Here is a 13,376-nt window from a genome sequence, read left to right as displayed (position 1 = left end):
TTCTTGCAAAGAAAGTGCCTCGTCTGATTCCATACCCGATTTGTAACTTTTGATTATTCATTCTGGATGCACAGGAATTTTTCTGTGAAATTACTGGAAAAGAATGAAGGCAGATTTGAGAACGAATTGCCTGGAAAAATTGTATGTATGGGTTTGGCTTTTACAGCTGCCTTTTTTTAAAGCGTTCACCTGGATATACAAAAAAGAACCCATTTAACCCTCGCCTTGTTTCTCATGCTTTTCATCAGATAGAGCCTTTTCAGTAGTTTCTCTACTCGACAGTAGTTTCATCTGGAGTGTATGACATTGGGACAGAGACCGCACGTTTGCCCCTTCAGCCGTCTCTGTTCTCCCCCTAAATACCCCTTGTGTATGAGCATCGTGGTGCGAACTTGGCGCACAGAAGTGCCATGTGTGGACCTGCAAGAGATGAAAGCACAGATGCTGTGAGATTGCAAAATGGGTTTGTACGTTACAAGGAATTATGTTAAAAGGACATAATGGAATGAGGGGGGAAAAAAAGTTGTCTATTTCTGCATTAGCATTGTATGACTTTCCAGGTACGTGGCAGATTGGTTTTTAATTTTTAGCTTTCTTTGTGCATTGTGTTCCACCAATAGCACAGTGTATGGCAAACGTGACTTGCTGGAACATGTTTGCCTATAAATACATTTATAACTCTGTAATTGCAGTGACAATTACTGCAATAACACTGCGAACTGGAAATGAAGTGTCATGTTTAGATGTCCACTGGGATGTTGTTCATCTGTTCTTCATTGTTAGACCATTAGGTCTAACTATTTACTATTAAAAAATTCCTATACTTAAACACCAGGAAATGATCTTGGAGGGGTTTTGCTTGTTCACAAGTACCTTGCAGGAGAGCAGTGCAGGCTGTCACTGTTTATTACAAATATGGAGTGGACCACAGAATAAGTCAGAAGGATACTTGGCTCTTCACACACAGAGCTGTTCTGCTACTTTTAAGTGTTGACTAGCCAGTCAGTTTAATTTTGTATGGAAAATAGCCTTGTGATAACTAAGTTCTTCATTAAAATAACTCAACAAAGAACAGTGAAGGGGCAGCTAGGAATGGCTTATTCAGAGAGCATCAAATGCCAGGGTGGTTTACGGTCGGCAAGAGGTAGCCCTGGCAAGAAGCGGTGAAAGGAGAAGGAATAGTGAATTTCCGCTGTTAAATTTCCCTTTCGACTATGTTTGTAATCTGTTTGCCTTTCCTTTTCCTTTTTGCTTCCGTTGGATTTCAGTAGTGCATAAAGAATCTTCCGTCACCCAGAACCTGGCGGGGTGTAAGTTGGCACAGTGTTAACTCGTGTCGATGGGGCTGTACCAGCGCCGCTATTTGCCGTTACAAACGTGTTTTGCCAATGGTAACGGCTTTTCTTTAGGAGCATCGTTCCTGGGCAGATTCTCCTGCCCTCTGGGAAGATGACCTAAGCCGTATCGTGGTCTTGACGATATTGCTGCTTGACTCATTTTGTCAACCGAATTCAAAGATTTATTTTTGAGGCAGTGTCACAGCTTGCATGGTTCTGTTTTACTGCTACATGTGAAAATCAATCATGGGGAGCACGGCAGAGGAAATTACCAGCACGAGGAGGGAGTTCCTTGAGCAGCAGCTTGTCCTTATGCCTATCAAAAGTGCTTTGCTCTTTTCCTGCCTGTGTTTGCAGGGTCCATGTATCATTTTACTTCTGTTGTGCGCTATGAAATGAGAGCTCTGCCGCAAGAGCAAATGAATTTGCTTTTTATATGCTTCAGATTCTCTTGTCTGTAACTTTTTATTACGATAATTATGATAGGATATTTTATAAAATTATACATTGCAATCCAGTGATACATTATAAAAGTATTAATATTTTATGCGTTCCCTGGGGGTTAAAGTTCTGTAGTAGATGTCTATATCTATATATCTCTCATGCAGGTATAAAATATATATGTATGTGTATATACGTTTATCTCAGCTGAGGCTCCCTTCTCGTAGAAACGTGCTGTAGTCTTGATGACCTCCAAGGGCAGGAGAATGCAAGAAAGGTGTGGCAGTGTGCTTGGGCAAGAGGCTTTTTACAGACTTGTAGGATCCCGGCACTGACCGTAAGGAATAGTACGTCGTTGTCTGCTGCCTACAAGGGTGTCTGAACTGGAAGGAGGTGGAGTAGCAGTGGTGATGATTTCAAGCATTTCAGCTGCTTGAACGGAGCTTTTCCCACCTGAGCTCCCTTGGTAGAGAGAAGCAAGGGCGCCCAGTGCCCTGTTCCAGAGCTGCGGCTCAGCCCTCGGTCGTCAGGTTAGCGCTTAGCAAGGCTTGGAGGGACATCGTAGTACTGAAGCTGAAATCTTCAGCGAGGTTTGCAGCTACTGTGATATTGTTGGTGGGTAGCTCGTTTCTGGAAATGCAGGGGATGGGCTTGTCTTTGTTGTGGGCAGCAGGCACGACAGAATCCCTAAATAACTGATGCCTGTGCTTAGCTGCCTTCCCACCACAGTGTATTCCCTCATCTTTGCTGGGTCATTTTTCTTGCACAACAGTGATGCTGCTCGCTTTCTGTTTCAGTGCTCTTGTTGGTCAGTGGCTGGTACTGACCACAGTTAAAACAAAAATAATCTCTAAGACCTTTGGTTTGATTGCTTTCTGACGTACCATACCCCGTCAGTGAAGCAGGTATCCTTGTTCTTAGACAACCTCAGATTTAATCTTGATTTTTAAAGTGGTCAGCAAAGCCATCCACCCTCTCACTTTCTGGTTCTGTTTATTACCAATAGATTTGCATTTATATATCTCCGTTTCAGCAAACTCCATTTCAAGGGTTTTAAGACTGACTTGCCTCCGTTGGTGTAGATTAGTGGTCTCATTGACTTCATTAGGGCCGCTCAGTGGTGTGCGTTTAAGGATGTGAGAGCCCTTTCCAGAAGCATGGCCTCAACATCTTTACAGATCATTAAATCGCAACGTAGTTGAAGGCAAAACCAGCAACGGCTAAAGTGTTCCCAGGGTAATACTCGAAGTGTTGTAGAGCTTGAACAGAACTGTGAAAAATTTTGTTCCTATTAGACCTTATAGAACAAAAAACATGCACATCAAAACTGTCCGCATCTGGGAACTCTGTCAAAATGATGGTGAAATTAAATTGGCAAAGGGGAGGTAAGGGCTGTAGCCAAAGCACTATGTGCTTACCCAGTTCCAACGGAAGGATCTCTTCTGTTGCTGAGTTGTACCTTCCTTATGCTTTGTGTGGTAACAAAGGATACAGATGGATATCAATAAGTGCTGCATATTGCTTATTTTAGTTTTTAAATCTGCTATTTGAAGAACTTTAGAGAATATATGGCAGTTGAATGGAAGATGATTGTCCATTGATAAGATTTGAAAATGGATTGAAAAATCCATTAGAAAAATAAACAAATATGCTTTACATACTTTTTTTTTCTACTGGTTGTGAGGACATGTTCCTGAAAAGCTGTGTAAGGACCTTACTTATACATGTTAGGAGTTAAATAACTTTATTATTATTTTTAATTTAGCTTCCATTTGGACTTGAGCGCTTTCACCTCCTCAGTCCTAGGGGGAATGAAATATATTTACAATAATTCAACTGTAGCTTAATTTCCTTAGGTACACAGTAAGCCTATGATCTCTGGAGAATGTGCTTCTGTTGTAAGAGGCTTACAAACAGAGGAAAGCATTAAATAATTACACAACTTCCAGATATTTATGTCTGCAGTGAGATCACCTGACATTTGGGACTTTTTTTTATTAATCTGAAATTGAATTAATCCAGGGTCTTTGGTGGTTCTTAACATTTAAAGTCTTTCATGCTTTTTAAAAATATCTATTATCTCTTCTCACCTTGTAGCAAAAAGACTTAGATACAGCTCTACCAAATAAAAGCTATTAGTAAAGTACCCTAAATGACATTGATTATGCAACAATTGTGGTTTTAGAAATCTGTAAATTGAGGTGTGAGAGTGATTTCTGTTGGTATTTTTGCTGATTTGCTGCTAGACTGGATGACCGTTTTCGAAGGGGCTTCTCCCCAGGTGTGACGTTCAGCATTGTGAATTTAACACAATATGGAAACTCAGAGGCAGGAAAACCAAAACTGCTGCTGGTCAAGAGCCTGTGTTACATCGGACCGGAATTCAGACGCGGTTTTTGGTTGTGGAAACGGCCCCTCGCTCTCACCGGTTTTTAGCTTGGAGGGCTCTTGCCTGTCCCTCGACACGAGTTCCTGAGGCCCAGACCAAGAGGCGTTTCCCAGTTGTGTCTGTTGTTGGTCCCCTGTAGCACGTACTGACCGTACCTGCGCGCTGGGCATGTTGTCACAACTGATTTGCCTTAGGCGTGCACCGGTACCCCTTCCTATATGTTCTCCATATGGAGACTCAGCTGCTACATGGTTCTTTGTGCTGCACTGTTTCTGCTTGCCGTTGCACAGCTCCCTTCATCAGCAGAATGGCTTCAGTCCATCCATACCCCATGGAGAGAGGATAAATCAGCACAAATAACCAAAAGAGGGAGGGAGGGAGGGATAACCAATGCCTCTTTGGATCCCTGCCCCGTTTTCCACAGCAGCAGAATTTTGCTCTGTGTCTTTCCACTCTAATTGTGGATTGTGGCTGCAGCTGCGCCCTGGGAAGCATCACCTCTGAGTGATGGACCCTCTGTTGACACTGTGGACGTGCTTTTCTAGACCTGATAGGATTTTTAGGCTAGTAAAAGATTCTACATAAGACATAGCAGAATGGGTTTTATTGTACTTCCATCAGCATAAATTACTCTCCTCTGCATATAAATCTACATCTGTCTCTCCCTGATGTTGTCACTGGTGTCCTGATGTTCACTGTTTTTGATGTGTTTATATATAAGAAGACAGCTGAGGAGCTCGGGTGGGTTGAGACACCCTGTGTCTGCTGTCAGGCTGTGATTCTGTAAGAGATAGACTGCATATGTAATAATCTGCCTTCTCATGACATGACCTCCGTGACGTTGCACCTTGGTGTGATGCCATAGAACATACTTGGCTCATCAGAGCATCATGAGCTCGTGGTCTGGCAGAGGCTTTGTCAGTGTGTTGCAGAGGAGCAGGCAGGCAGATGACAGGCGTTGAGGACAGGAGCTGGAACACCTAGAGCAGAGGGTTTTCAAGCTCAGCCAGGCGTGTTTGGGAAGCGGAGCTTTTCAGCCTTGTGCTTCACGTCGTGAAGGTGCTGGGAGTCGTGTCGCCCTCCCAAAGGTCTGTGCGGAACGCGCTCGCTCTCAATACCGCCGGAGGGATTGCGGAAAGCACGGTTGCCACCTTGTATGTATCATGTGGAGACATGCAGGGTCCAGACAGCGCTGTCCTACTCAGCAACCCAGAATTTCCCCCGCCGCGCAGGGCTGTGCTCCAGGGACCTCTTCTTGACGCAGCAGATGTGCGGTCGTGTCATGTCAGCAGGACCCAGGCAGCGAGAACTGAGCTCGCTGCTCGTTAGGCATCTTGGGAATCACATGTCTGAACAGGGACACAGTCGAAGTGCTGGATACAGGACTATCCATCAAAACAAGGACTGTTTGAGTAAAGAAAACATACAGGATGTGTTTTAATTCCATCATCTTAAAAGCCAAATAATTAAGGTGATAAGATTGCTTTTACCGTCCTCATTAAAAAGGAAAGAAGAGGAAACAACATACATAATGTGCCAAACAGACAGGAAAACTGGATGTCAGCTTGTTCAGGAATAATTTTCACAAAACCTTTCCTGTCATCTTACTGTCTTCCGTGTTATCCATTGGAGAAAAAAAAAAAACAAAAAACACAAAACAAATCGTAGCTACGTACATAGCCTGGATTTTATTTAATTCCCCTCTTTTCCAGCATGACTATAGTTCTGGCTGCTCTTAGGAAAGTTAGGAAATGAGTTAGCTACAATATTAATGTAGTGAGTTACGTTTGCGAAGGCAATCAAGAGCTTTACACGGTGTTCTGAAATACCGGAATTCAATTTGTAGGCTTTGCCAAAGCTCTATTTTTATTTTGTCTTCATCCGATGTTATCAAGGTTGTTCATGTTCCAAAAATGGATGAGTTTTAGCAGTAGTTAGCAGTTGGTAATAGGAGTCAAGAAGACCGAGGCTTTTAACACGTTCAGAATGTTTAATTTCCCCTCCATCTGATGATAATAATTTAATATGTAAAAAAAAAAAAAAAGAAAACCACAAAATTATGTGGATCTAAAAAAGCCTCCCACGCACCTTATGGAATTAAAATACTGTGTGGGCCTGGAACCACGAGTATGTTCACTAAGTATGATCTCCAGAAGTATGTTATATTTGAGAAAAAATTTAAATGAAAAATTAATCGTAGCTGTTTTATCCAAACACTCCACTTTCCTAACGTTTTGCTTATGCCTATTAGGCAACCGTGCCATTTATGGTTAACTAAAAATTTCCCTTAGGTATTTTTAATGGTATATTTAAATTTTACAGATTCGCTTATTCATTTGGAGAGTTTCTATTATTGGAACTTAACATTGCAGTAAGCCTTGAAGTAAGTCCAAGGAAAGGTCAGGCTTTGCTGAAACTTTCTTAGCGGAAGCTTTTTCACGCCAGAACGTATTTAACGGTATAGTCTGCTGCGTGTTTTCGTAAGGTCGGGTGATTTTGGTGGTGGCACGAAGAGCTGGTGGAAAGTCTGGATTCCCAAGCCGACTTGGCACAGAACCAAGGCATATACTGTGCTTTGCAGAGTCATGTAACAGGCTGACGCAGGAGACATACTGGAGACAAATGTGGGAAATCCTATCCGCTTCATCATCCGATAGATGTAGAGTGAGAGAAAAGAAAACAACCACCAACCAAACCCTTCTCTGAGACGTTTTTTGGAAGCAGTGTGATGAATGTGTACTATAAATGGGTTTGGGGAATTTTTAAATTTTTTTGGAAGTGTGGCAGGTTGGACTCGGAAATCATTAGAACAGGACAGGATAGACATAGCCTTAGTGTGCTTGGGAATACATGTGTTCCTGCATTTTATTAATAATTGGCCTTTTTAATTTACCTAACAAAAATACGAGATGACCATAGAAAACTCTTCCTTTCAATGGTACTAGTAGCGTTGTAAAATAAGAACAGCTCACGTTGCAGTATAGTGCAGCTGCAGTAGTAAATAGCCCCATTCTGACTGTACCAACAATCACGTTAGATTTTAATCTCAGAATTAGGTTAGGTTAGAAACGCCAGGAGATGAAACTGCAAAATCTGCAGAGCAGAAAACAAAAGATGAAGCTGAGGGAGAGAGCCCTTGTTTCCTAGAGCCGCTCCTCTTAAATCACTGCCCGTTACGCAGCGGAGGAAGTACACGCAGATTCAGAGCCCCGCTTGTCTCCACTGTTCCCAAAGGCCATACGCGGATGCTGAGCGTGCCCGCATCGTTTGTAAATGCTTTTTGTATTGCCCCTGCAGTAAATACATGAAAAATAGAAAATTTGTGGTAAAAAAATACTCATTTTCTTGACTAAAAAGGCAACATTGCTGACAGTGAACCCTTCTGAATTCTGAGTTGATCTGGAAATACCCTTGTAGTTGGTAGAGCTTAGAAACGTAATAAAACGCAGAGGAATTTTTAAATGTAATTTAGGATGCAAGAGTCAGTAAGGAGATGCAGAATGCCACGGAAAAGATGCACATACAATGTAAAAATGCATACAAAATACAAATACGTACAAAATATACAAAACACTGATATTTTTTATAGTGGTGGTGGCTGGCTGTATAGACCCTTTATGATACAGTTAGACGACAGTTAAGAATTAAATGAGAAATTTATCAATGATGTTTTTGTACTACGCGTACTTTGACAGGTTTCATTCATAAATCTCGTATACTAAGAGCGTTTTACGAGATACCGTTACAGAAGCACTAAAAAGATACAGTAACTGTGAGCAGATTTTGCCAAAGAACATTTCCTGAAGAAGACAGTCATGCACAGCAAACCAGAAATATGCTATTTTTAAATGGATTTGTATATAGAAAGCATCTTCAGGAAGAAGAGAAGGAATTTTATCTGCCTTAGGTATACGCCCGTTGTTAAGATATTTTTATCGCGTACTGCAATCTAATGTTAGATCACATAAGAGGAGGCTTGCACATTTCTTTCTCATTTCTGTGAGGAAATTAAATCCTGATAGGGTTCTATACGATGTCTCTTATCACTCTGTAGAGCAGCAATTTAAAGACCAGAATCACATACGGTTTTTCATTGTTATGATCCAATTTTGACCACTGGAGTTGGTTTCCTGCTGCTGTTTTCATGAGGTCAGAAAATGCTTTGTCCAAAATCCACTTATTTTGCTGCTAGACTTCAGTTTGAGGAACATTCTGTTAAATCCAAAATATACAGTTGCAATACTGAGCAAAAATTGGCTTCCTGCTAATAAATTAATACAAATAGTATTTGGTTTTCTCTCAGCTTTCTCATTAGTTCCTCATATGAAGGGTGAGTAAACTGCAGAGGAAAAATGATAAGAAAACACACTTTGCCAAATGAAGCATCAGTTACAGTCAAAGAATTGACTGGGCTGAAAATTAAGTGATGAGGAAAACAAATTGTGGATGTGAGGAGTCTACGATGCCCATGTGAAAGACAGCACGGGCTTGGCAGCCCTGAAGGGAGAGCTCAAGGGCAGGCTGGAGCACCAGTAGCGGTGCTTACTGGAGACCCTCGATGAGTATAAAGCAAGGAAGATGGAGGAGGCCATCGAGGAGTAGTGATGTAGAGCTAGATGTGTGCCCTGCATGTTTATATTCCATCTCATTTTGCAACAGTGTTCCCTGAACATTATTTTTATTCTTGAAGTCTCTCGATGAGACAATTTTGTTGCAGGTCCTGCTTGTCAACCTTTATGGTGTTATTACGAAACTAATCCATGTTTTGCTTTCTAAAAAACAATGTGGAGGGCATAATGGAGATGAATATCCAGCCCAAGAACTGAAATTGCTGTCTTCAAGACATGATCTTTAAGTATAATTTGCCTGCAAAGAGATTACATTTTTGGTCGTTTGGTTATAAATATACTTTTTATAAGGTAATTTTCTGCTCTGGAAAGCGAGTGGAGGGAATTTAGAGAAGATATGCAAAAGTGACTAGGAAGCTCAAGGAATCAGTGCGTGTTTGAGAATTAAAGTAATGACAATAAGGCTTTACTGGCAGAAGCTTCGGGGATACAGGGACTTCAGTGTCTTGTAGCCATGCACGAGTATGTGAAAGAGGGGGAGAAAAGCTTAAAGGTTATCTGATTTCGGTGCTGGGTCACGTAACTGTGGGGACTTCAAGCTGACAAGAGTGCAGCAGTGAAGATGGAGTTGAGACAACGTAAGGGGGTGAGGGACCGTCCCAAGAGTGGCTGACTCTGCCAGGCTCGGTCTTAAACAGAACCTACAAAGCGCAAGATCTGCTTCAAAAGAAGTAGGGTTGGGGTTCCTTTGTTGGGTTTTGTTTGGTTGTTTTTTTTTTCTTGTTTTCAAACTACCTTCAGACCAGCGTGTCTCAGTCGTCTTCTAGAGTTGTAAGAATTTGAGTGCAGATGATTATTTTTCTTCTTCTGCATGTTTCCTACATGTTTTGCTTTGGTTTAATGGTTTTGTTTCACAGGAGATGTGTTTTCCTGTAAAGAGCATACAGCACACTGGTTCTCGGGGAATAGTTGAGTTTTGTTTTTGTTTTGATTTTTAAAATTTTTTATGCTTTCTTTTCCCCTTACTTCTTGCATTTCAAATGGATTAGGGTCATTGGTTCTAAAGGAAATGCCAATGTTAAGGTTGGTTCAAGACCAATTTAATATATTTAGGCAATGCTGGTGTTGAAACTCTGTAAAAGCAGATGTGTGTTCTTTCGAGTGTTCGTAGATACAGGCAGGAAATATCTTGTGTTAAATTGACATTTGTGTGGAGAAAGTGTAATATACAGTTATGGAAGTATGTCCAGAGACAATGGAGTGTACATAGCAAGAAGGAAAGTGGAAAATTAAGCTCCTAACTTGCTCTCTGGACACTGGTCAGTTATGCAAAGACAGAAGTGGAAGATGGTCTTTTAAAATTGGAGGAGGTTTATTTTTGGTGACCTTATCCACATACTTACCGCCAGGAACTGTTGCTCTAAAGGGCCACGTGAATATAGCTGTAGAGCAGAAAAGTCTTGAAACTACCCAAACCTTTTTCCGCTCAAATAATAAATAAAGGAGGTCAGAATGCGTATTACTTTAATTAAATTAATATGCAGTCATTAAAAGTAGCAATACTTCATCCTCCTTTCCATCTCGAAGGCAAGAAAGACCCTTAATTCAGGGTTCAGCAATGTAACTCCAAGGCAACTCAAAAACTGGATGAAAAAAACAGCTGCTCCTATTGCTGTTTAGGCACAGATTTTCAGTTTACCCGTGGCAGTTGTCTTGATATTGCTATTAATAGTGTTCTGCCTTGTCTTCTGATTACACAGGTTTTACAGATACTCGAGAAAATGTACGTTTAGATAAAACCGAACATGATTTATATAGATTGAGCTAATGAGTAAGTTTTTACTTAATTAAATGAATTATGTAGACGTTTTTTAATTGTCAAAATGCCAAAAACCATATGCTGGGCTTAGGAAATGCTCTCTATTTTTAGAATAATACTGCCTTTCTTTCTTATAATGAAATTTTTCAGTCTACTAATCTATAGTATGCCCAAGGCTATTTTGATATTGCTATCTTTAATTAGGCACGTAAGTTATTAATATTTTGAAAGTTGGATTAAATTATTTTGATAGTATTTTTAACATGCCTTTTTGTAATTATATTCTTTTGCTACAGCAGACAGATTAGTAAATCATTAGTTATCAAGGAAAAAAAATAATAATTGTTCTAATGAGCAAACAGGGCCTTTCACACAGTGTGTTGATAGTGTCAAGCACCACTCAGGAGACCATAACGAGTTCCTCAAGACTATTATCATACTGCATGTATTTACCTGTATTTAAATCATAAGGCATAAAAATGGTGGGGTTTTAAAATTATGGTGATGTATCATGCAGCTCGTATGTATCCCTGCGAGGAGTTCTACAGCCTTTTTAAGCTGTACAGTGTAAAAGGCAAATTAAGCATAAAAGTCTATTCAGAGAAAAACAGGAGATGGTTTTGAAATGGTCACGAACAGAAATGATGATGATGATGATGAAATGGTGCAGAACAGAAAACCAACGTAGATGTAAGGCTCAGACAGCCTCTGGACCTTGCTTTGTTTTCCCGAGCGAGCCTTGCAATGCTATTGACTACCCGTGTCGTGTTCTAAAGCCCAGGATCCACCAAGCAGAGGTAGGATCACCTTAATTATGATCACCAAGCTCACTGCTGCTGAAGGTGTTAAACAAGTTCTTTGATCACATACGTACATAACTGTCACCTGCTCCTTATCTAAGCCATGGTGTAAAGGGGTACGATCTAAACTGTACGTTGCAATACGTCGTATTACACGATATCAGAAATATCCTTCCCCAGCACGTACTTAATATTCTGCTGTGTTTTGGTATTGTTAGAACAAGCACCCTGTGAAAGTGAACCAATTAACGTCTGATGCGATTTATGGTGTCTTAAACTGGGAGGTTGTAACCATAAATATTGTACAGGGGTTTGATTTTCAGACGATGCCAAACGTTCCCATTCTAAAAATTGGATCTCACTGAAATGTGCAATATTAGGCGAGTAAACACATCATTTTTAATTTCATTTCCATTCTTTTCTGTGACTATTACAGATCACATGAAAAAGGCAGCCATAATAGCATGTCATATATTGAACTCCGGGAAATGTATTAAAATATTAATCACTGGAGCTTTTTTTCCCCAATGGGTCTCTAATTTCTATTCAGGAATAATATAGTGCTGCTTTCTGACCTGTCATCAGCATCACCCCAGCTCTCTTCAGCTGTTACATTGAGAAAATGATGTTGTTGAACTGAATGCTAACGAAGCAAAGAGCGTTTAAGATTAATTTTAGAGTTTGTAGGCTAGCCCTTCCAAAAACGTTTTAAATTTTTTCCTTCATCCTTAGAAAGAGTTTAGAAACTTCGTGATTCATCCTCTGATTACTGTGGCATAAAGACTAATGGATACATACATTTCTAGTGTTGCGTATGCACATGTTGCTAGGTGTGCATGTTCACACACACAAATATATATATAAAGAGAATGAATGAATGAATACATGAATGAATATTGGTTGTATTCTGAGTTCTTCTATTACCAGTTCTGCTGAACTTCTTGATCTCATTACCACCACCCGGTGGAAAAGCTTGGAGCTAGTGCCAACTCCTGAGGTGAACCTCAGGGCTTCTTTCTATGGAAATACCTACTGCTTCAGTAAATGAGCCCAAGCTCGCTGAAGGTGAAGATTCCTATTGACTGTAGAAGACTTTTCATCAATTCTTTAGACTCCAGATCCTTTAACTCTGGAAGAAGTTATGTGGACATTGGGAAGGAAAATAATCTACTTTTGATAAATGGCCACAACCCATCTGCTATCCTAGATCCTAAAATATACCTTTTTCTTATTCATTCACTAATTTGCTTTCATTTGCTAGGTTTTCTCTCAATGCCTCGTTTATTTTGATTAAAAGCTTTTAATTTCTTAAGTATCTTTGAAGTGTTGTATTTTTTAACACAGCAAGATTTAACTGGTTAAAGTTGAGAAATATTAATGGGTAAAAATTAAAACTTGGTGCTCATTATGCAGTCAGCTCCCTTTCCAGAAAAGTATAATATAGACACTGAATTGCTGCTTGAAATCTCTTTGGATATTGCTTACGGAGTTAATATCTCGTTGGCTTTAATATTGTGCTGGCTGTGTAACCTGTCTGCTGGATTTTAGGAAGTTTTGGCTGGAGGCTCTGCACCCGTTCTGGGGTCTTTCTCCATTTGTTTTTTGATTTATGGAGGGGGGAATATGTTTTACTGAGTTTTTCCATGCTGTCCCTGGGAGATTGTTCCTTGCACTGTTGTGCTGGATTGTTATAAACTTCAGCAAAGCTGAAGAGGATTTATATAGCAGTCAGTTGTGAAAAACGGAGGTGTTGCCTTTAGTGACGTCATGCGACTCAGTTTCTGTCACGTGATTTTTCATAATTTGATTTCGTTTGTTCTATTTTGGTTTGAGTGGGTGTTGGGAAACCAGTTCCCTCATAGATTGTTCTCAGGATTCACTTCCCAGTTGCTGGCTCCATTTGCTTTTCGCTTAGAGCCACTCTTCAAGCTCGGGTGATGGAGGATTTGCTTGTTAAGATGACGTTTAACATCATGAATTGCATCTTCAGTGCTTGAAAAGGGCAACAGCTGCTTTTACAGA

This window comes from Tauraco erythrolophus, chromosome 8, assembly GCF_009769465.1.
Source record: "Tauraco erythrolophus isolate bTauEry1 chromosome 8, bTauEry1.pri, whole genome shotgun sequence".
Taxonomy (NCBI): Eukaryota; Metazoa; Chordata; class Aves; order Musophagiformes; family Musophagidae; genus Tauraco; species Tauraco erythrolophus.
Note: the sequence above shows the minus strand (reverse complement) of the source record.